Below are 8,410 nucleotides of genomic sequence, written 5' to 3'. Positions count from 1 at the left end.
TACTAAAGTTATTAATTACACTTTGGATGGTGTATCAATACACCCAGTCACTACAAAGATACAGGCGTCCTTCCTAACTCAGTTGCCGGAGAGGAAGGAAACTGCTCAGGGATTTCACCATGAGGCCAATTGTGACTTTAAAACAGCTAAAACAGAGTTTAATGGCTGTGATAGGAGAAAACTGAGGATGGATCAAGAACATTGTAGTTACTCCACAATACTAACCTAAATGACAGAGTGAAAAGAAGGAAGCCTGTACAGAATACAAATATTAAAAAACATGCAATAAGTTAAACTGCAGAAAATGTGGCAAAGAAATTAACTTAATGTCCTGAATACAAAATGTTATGTTTGGGGCAAATCCAACACAATACATCACTGAGTACCACTCTTCATATTTTCAAACATAGTGGTGGCTGCATCATGTTATGGGTATACTTGTCATCTGCAAGGACTAGGATGTTTTTCAGGATAAAAATAAACGGAATAGAGCTAAGCACAGGCAAAATCCTAGAGGAAAACCTGGTTCAGTCTGCTTTACAACAAACACTGGGATACAAATGTACCTTTCAGCAGGACAATAACCTGAAACACAAGGCCAAATATACACTGGAGTTGCTTATCAAGATGACATTGAATGTTCCTGAGTGGTGTAGTTACAGTTTTGATTTAAAAACAGGCTGTCTAGCAATGATCAACAAGCAACCTGACATAGCTTGAAGAATAAAACAATTAATTATATGCAAATATTGTACAATCCAGGTGTGCAAAGCTCTTAGAAACTTACCTGTCACACCCTGATCTGTTTCACCTGTCTTGTGCTTGTCTCCACTCCCCAGCAGGTGTCTCCCCCATTATCCCCTATGTACCTATACCTGCGTTTTCTGTTGCTCTGTTGCCAGTTCATCTTGTCTTGCAGTTTTCCAGTATCTCTAGTTTCTGTTTTCTAGTCCTCCCGGTTCTGACCATTCTGCCTGCCCTGACCCTGAGCCTGCCTGCTGTTCTGTCTTTGTTTGACGTTGTCGTGGATTACCAACCTCTGCCTGCCCTGGCCCTGAGCCTGCCTGCCGTTCAGTCCCTTATTGACTCTGTCTTGGATAACCGACCTCTGCCTGCCCTGGACCTGCTGTTTGCCTGTCCCCTGTTTTGTAATAAACATCTGAGATTCGAACTGTCTGCATCTGGCTCTTATCCTGAGTCGTGTTAGTACAAACTGGGACTGACTGACCCAGCAGACTCAGACCAGTTTCGCAATGCCGTCTCCTCTCAAGGAGCCACCATTGGAAGACACGAGGAGTTACTTCAAAATCTTATGGAAGTTTTCCAGACCTTGGCGGAACTCCATGACCGCACTTTCAATACATTGCTGGAGCAATTCTGCGGATTGTCTATTAGGCAGCCAGCCACCACAGTAACCTCCCACCCTCTCAGTAACCCCGGTGTCAGCAGCGTGTCCCCTCAGCTCATCCCGGCTTCCCAAGAACCCTGCCTACCTCCTCTGGAGTGCTACGCCGGAGATTCGGGAACCTGTCGGCCGTTTCTCTTCCTGTGCTCCCTCATCTTCGAGTTGCAGCCCTCTTCTTTTCCCTCTGACCGCTTGAAGATAGCTGATGGCCGGGAGGGCTCTCGCCTGGGCTACGGCGGTGTGGGAGCAACAATCCACCATGTGCTTCAGTCTGGAAGAGTTCATGGTGGAAGTTAAAAAAAGGTGTTAGATTCTCTGTTGTCCGGTAGAGAGGCTGCTCGGAAGCTACTCTTACTACGTCAAGACTCCCGTAGTGTGGTACACCATGCAGTCGATTTCCACACGTTGGCCGCCGAGAGTGCCTGGAACCCGGAATCCCTGTTCAAGACGTTCCTTCATGGATTATTGGAGGAGGTTAAAGATGAGCTCACAGCCTGGGAGCTGCCCATGGAACTTGACTCTCTCATCGCCTTGACCATACAGATCGATGGGCGGCTACGAGAACGTAGGAGCGAGAGGAGGTCTGATTCCAGTCACACTTGCTTGTCCAAGGATCCCAGCTTGCCTCCGAGGAATCCCGGAAGTCCCTAGCGTCTCCATTACCAAGAGAATCCGAGGTTACCCGAGATCCCTCGGGAATCACCGAGGTCTGCTGACTCACCTCCTCCGGAGCCTATGTAACTTGGCAGAGCTAGATTGTCTCCTGCCGAACATTTACGCAGACTGAACGCCAAGACCTGTCTGTAATGTGATTCTACCGGTCATTTCATTTCTACCTGTCAATTAAAAAACCAGGCTCATCAGTAGTACGCTGGTGGGCCATACAGAGAATTTCTAATCTCCCAGTACTCGTACCCCTCTCCATGCCATCCTGCTGTGGGGTGACCAGTCAAAATCTCTCCGGGTACTCATTGACTCTTTGGCTGACGAGAGTTTTATGGACACTACCCTGGTGTCAGAGCTGGGAATCCCCACTCAACTCCACTCCATTCCCTTGGAGGTCAGAGCACTGGATGGGAGCTCTATTGGCAGAGTCACCAACAATACGGTTCCTATCGCCCTGCGAGTGTCAGGTAACCACAGTGAGTCCATGCAATTTCTCCTCATCGAATCTCCTCAGGTATCTCCAATGATTTCAAGTCTATGTATAAAGGCAGCAGCCTCTAATGTGCTAGTGATGGCTGTTTAACAGTCTGATGGCTTGAGATAGAAGATATTTCTCAGTCTCTCAGTCCCAGCTTTGATGCACCTGTACTGACCTCACCTTCTGGATGATATCGGGGTGAACAGGCAGTGGCTCGGGTGGTTGTTGTCCTTGATGATCTTTTTGGCCTTCCTGTGACATCGGGTGCTGTATGTGTCCTGGAGGGCAGGTAGTTTGCCCCCAGTGATGCGTTGGGCAGACCGCACCACCCTCTGGAGAGCCATGCGGTTGCGGGCGGTGCAGTGGCCATACCAGGTGGTGATACAGCCCGACAGGATGCTCTCAATTGTGCATCTGTAAAGGTCTTTGAGGGTTTTAGGCGCCAAGCCATATTTCTTCAGCTTCCGTAGGATGAAGAGGCGCTGTTGTGCCTTCTTCACCACACTGTCTGTGTGGGTGGACCATTTCAGTTTGTCAGTGATGTGTACGCAGAGGAACTTTAAGCTGTCCACCTTCTCCACTGCAGTCGTGTTGCTGTGGATAGGGGGTTGCTCCCTCTACTGTTTCCTGAAGTCCACGATCATCTCTTTTGTTTCGTTGACGTTGAATGAGAGGTTATTTTCCTGGCACAACACTCCCAGAGCCCTCACCTCCTCCCTGTAAGCTGTATCGTTAATTTTAGTAATCAATCCTACTACTGTCTGCAAACTTGATGATTGAGTTGGAAGCGTGCGTGGCCATGAAGTCATGGGTGAACAGGGAATACAGCAGGGGGCTGAGTACGCACCCTTGTGGGGCCCCAGTGTTGAGGATCAGTGAAATGGAGGTGTTGTTTCCTACCTTCACCACCTGGGGGCGGCCCGTCAGGAAGTCCAGGACCCAATTGCACAGGGCGGGGGTTCAGACCCAGGGTGTCGAGCTTGGAGGGTACTATGGTGTTTTAATGCTGAGCTATAGTCAATGAACAGCTTTCTTACATAGGTATTCCTCTTGTCCAGATTGGATAGGGCAGTGTGCAGTGTAATGGCGACTGCATCGTCTGTGGATCTATTGGGGCAGTAAGCAAATTGAAGTGGGTCTAGGGTGTTAGGTAAGGTAGAGGTGATATGATCCTTAACTAGCCTCACAAAGCATTTCATGATGACAGAAGTGAATGCTACGGGGCGATAGTCATTTAGCTCAGTTACTTTTGCTTTCTTGGGTACAAGAACCATGGTGGCTATCTTGAAGCATGTGGGGACAGCAGACTGGGATAGGGAGAGATTGAATATGTCCGTAAACACTCCCGCCAGCTGGTCTGCGCATGCTCTGAGGACGCGGCTAGGGATGCAGTCTCGGCCGGCAGCCTTGCGAGGGTCAACACGCTTAAATGTCTTACTTATGTCTTGGGAGCGGGTCGCGTGGCACTGTGTTATCCTCAAAGCGGGCAAAGAAGGTGTTTAGCTTGTCCAGAAGCAAGACGTCGGTGTCTGCGTCAGACCCTGCCACATACGACTTGTGTCAGAGCCGTTGAATTGCGACTCCACTTTGTCTCTATACTGATGTTTTGCCTGTTTGATTGCCTTACGGAGGGAATAACTACACTGTTTGTATTCTGCTAAATTCCCAGTCACCTTGCCATGGTTAAATGCGGTGGTTCGCGCTTTCAGTTTTGCCAGAATGCTGCCATCTATCCACAGTTTCTGGTTAGGGTAGGTTTTAATAGTCACAGTGGGTACAACATCTCCTATACACTTCCTGATAAACTTAGTCACTGTATCAGTATTCTCATCAATGTTATTTTCAGATACAACCCGGAACATATCCCAGCCCGCGTGATCAAAACAATCTTGAAGCATGGATTTCGATTGGTCAGACCAGCGTAGAATAGTCCTTAGCACGGGTACTTCCTGTTTGAGTTTCTGCCTATAGGAAGGGAGGAGCAAAATGGAGTCGTGATCAGATTTGGTCCCGTGTGGCTCAGTTGGTAGAGCATGGCGCTTGCAACGCCAGGGTTGTGGGTTCATTCCCCACGGGGGGACCAGGATGAATATGTATGAACTTTCCAAATTGTAAGTCGCTCTGGATAAGAGCGTCAGCTAAATGACTTAAATGTAAATGTAAATTTGCCCGAAGGGAGGGCAGGGGAGGAGCTTGTAGGCATCCAGGAAGTTGTTGTAGCAGTGGTCGAGTGTTTTAGCAGCGCGAGTCCTGCAGTCAATATGTTGATAGAACTTCAGTTGCGTTTTCCTCAAATGTACTTTGTTAAAACCCCTAGCTACATTAAATGCGGCCTCAGGATATGTGGTTTCCAGTTTGCATAAAGTCCAGTGAAGTACTTTGAGGGCCGTTGTAGTAATATACACGGCTGTGACTATAACCGAAGAGTATTCTCTTGGGAGGTAATATGGTCGCCATTTGATTGTGAGGTATTCTAGGCCGGGTGAACACAAGGACTTGAGTTCCCGTATGTTATCACAATCACACCATGAGTACTGTGATTGCTAGCACAGACTGAAATATGTTCCGGGATTCCTCCAATTGCATTGAGGAGTACACATCAGTCATTGGCTTCATCAATAAGTGCCGAAGTCATCCCCACAGTGACTGTACGTGCTTCATCAATAAGTGCCTCGATGACGTTGTCCCCACAGTGACCGTATGTACACACCCCAACCAGAAGCCATGGATTACAGGCAACATCCGCACTGAGCTAAAGGCTAGAGCTGCCACTTTCAAGGAGCGGGACTCTGACCCGGAAGCTTATAAGAAATCCCGCTATGCCCTCCAACAAATCATCAAACAGGCAAAGCGTCAATACAGGACTAAGATTGAATCGTACTACACCGGCTCTGACGCTCGTCGGATGTGGCAGGGCTTGCAAACCATTACAGACTACAAAGGGAAGCACAGCTGAGAGCTGCCCAGTGACACAAGACGAGCTAAACTATTTCTATGCTCACTTCGAGGCAAATAACACTGAAACATGCATGAGAGCACCAGCTGTTCCAGAAGACTATGTGATCACTCTCCGCAGCCAATGTGAGCAAGACCTTTAAACAGGTCAACATTCACAAGGCCGCAGGGCCAGACGGATTACCAGGACGTGTACTGCGAGAATGCGCTGACCAACTGGCAAGTGTCTTCACTGACATTTTCAACCACTCCCTGTCTGAGTTTGTAATACCAACATGTTTCAAGCAGACCACCATAGTGCCTGTGCCCAAGAACTCTAAGGTAACCTGCCTAAATGACTACCGACCAGTAGCACTCACGTCTGTAGCCATGAAGTGCTTTCAAAGGCTGGTCATGGCTCACATCAACACCATTATCCCAGAAACCAAAGACCCACTCCAATTTGCATACCGCCCCAACAGATCCACAGATGATGCAATCTCTATTGCACTCCACACTGCCCTTTCCCACCTGGTCAAAAAAAACACCTATATTAGAATGCTATTCATTGCCTACAGCTCAGCGTTCAACACCAGAGTGCCCTCAAAGCTCATCAATAAGCAAAGGACCCTGGGATTAAACACCTCCCTCTACAACTGGATCCTGGACTTCCTGATGGGCCGCCCCCAGGTGGTAAGGGTAGGTAACAACACATCAACCAGGCTGATCCTCAACACAGGGGCCCCTCAGGGGTGCGTGCTCAGTCCGCTCCTGTATTCCCTGTTCACCCATGACTGCACGGCCAGGCACGACTCCAACACCATCATTAATTTGCTGACGACTCAACAGTGGTAGGCCTGATCACCGACAACGATGAGACAGCCTATAGGGAGGAGGTCAGAGACGTGGTAGTGTGGTGCCAAGACAACAACCTCTCCCTCAACGTTACCAAGACAAAGAGATGATTGTGACCTGCAGGAAGAAGAGGACCGAGCACGCCCCCATTTTCATCGACAGGGTTGCAGTGGAGCAGGTTGAGAGCTTAAAGTTCCTTGGTGTCCACTTCCCCAACAAACTAACATGGTCCAAGCACATCAAGACAGTCGTGAAGAGGGTACGACAAAACCTATTCCCCCTCAGGAGACTGAAAAGATTTGGCATGGGTCCTCAGATCCTCAAAAGATTCTACAGCTGCATCATCGAGAGCATTCTGACTGGTTGCATCACTGCCTGGTATGGCGCTTGCTCGGCCTCCGACCGCAAGGCACTACAGAGGGTAGTGCGAACCGCCCAGTACATCATTTGGGCCAAGCTTCTTACCATCCAGGACCTCTATACCAGGCAGTGTCAGAGGAAGGCCCTAAAAATTGTCAAAGACACCAGCCACCCTAGTCATAGACTGTTCTCTCTGCTACTATACGGTAAGCAGTACCGGAGCGCCAAGTCTAGGTCCAAGAGGTTTCTAAACAGCTTCTACCCCCAAGCCATAAGACTCCTGAACACCTAATCAAATGGCTACCCATACTATTTGCATTGCCCTCCCTTTTACACTGCTGCTACTCTCTTTTATTATTGTCCATGCATAGTCATTTTAATAACTCTACCTACATGTACATATTACCTCAACTAACCGATGCCCCCGCACATTGACTCTGTACTGGTACCCCCCTTTATATAGTCTCGCTATTGTTATTTTACTGCTGCTCTTTAATTACTTGTTACATTTATTTATTGTTCTTATCTGTATTTTTTAAAACTGCATTGTGGGTTAGGGGCTCATAAGTAAGCATTCCAATGCAAGGTCTAAAATTTGATTTAAGTAGTTAATCATGAAACATACACCCCCACCCTTCTTCTTCCCGGATTTATATTTATTCCTGTCTGCGCGATGAACTGAGAAGCACAGGTGCAGGAGGGCCCCGGCTAACCAGATGTTTGTCCCGGACTGGGCTCATTCCTCCAGACTTGCCTGCCATCCTGGCTCCCGTCGGACTCTGGCCTTTGTACTACAACGTTTTTGGTGGCCCGCCATGGTTCCTGACGTCTCTGCGTATGTTGCCGCCTGCGCTGCGGCAAGCTCCGGCTGGCCTCCTTTAACCACTCCCTGTTCCTCACCGCCCTTGGTCCCATATATCCCTGGACTTCGTCACTGGTCTCCCTCCATCAGATGGCAACACCACTATCCTTTACGGTGGTGGATAGGTTTTCCAAAGCCTCCCATTTTATTCCCCTTCCAAAGTTACCCTCCGCCAAGGAGATGGCCCAGCTCATGGTGCAGCATGTTTTTCGGATCCATGGAATGCCTGTGGACATGGTCTCCGATTGCGGTCCTCAGTTCTCGTCCCGGTTCTGGTGGCGTTCTGCACCCTCATTGAGTCGTCGGCCAGCCTGTCCTCCAATTTTCAACCCCAGTCCAATGGCCAGTCGGAGCGAGCCAATCAGTACCTGGAGACAGCTCTTCCTTGCCTTATCTCCACCAACCCCACCACCTGGAGCCAGCAACTCGTGTGGGTGGAATACGCCCGCAACACACTTCCCTGCTTGGCCACTGGTCTCTCGCCTTTTGAGTGTTCCATGGGATATCAGCCCCTGCCCTTCCCTGAGGCAGAGGTCAGCATACCCTGGGCCCAGATGTTCATCCGCCACTTTCGCCGTACCTAGAAGAGAGCCCAGTACGCTCTTCTCAAGACCACCTCCAGGTATCGGCGACAGACAGACCGCCACCAGACCCCTGCTCCCCGCTATCATCTCGGGCCGGAGTCCCGTACACTTTCGTTTTATAGGCCCTTTCCCCATCTCTAAGATTCTTAGCCCTTCTGCTGTTCGTCTTCTGTTGCCCTGCCCCCTCCGTATACATCTCACTTTTCATGTGTCTAGGATCAAACCTCTTTCTCACAGACCTCTGTCCCTGTTTCACGCTGTCTTGG

This window comes from Salvelinus alpinus, chromosome 3 (genome assembly GCF_045679555.1).
Source record: "Salvelinus alpinus chromosome 3, SLU_Salpinus.1, whole genome shotgun sequence".
Classification (NCBI taxonomy): Eukaryota; Metazoa; Chordata; class Actinopteri; order Salmoniformes; family Salmonidae; genus Salvelinus; species Salvelinus alpinus.
Note: the sequence above shows the minus strand (reverse complement) of the source record.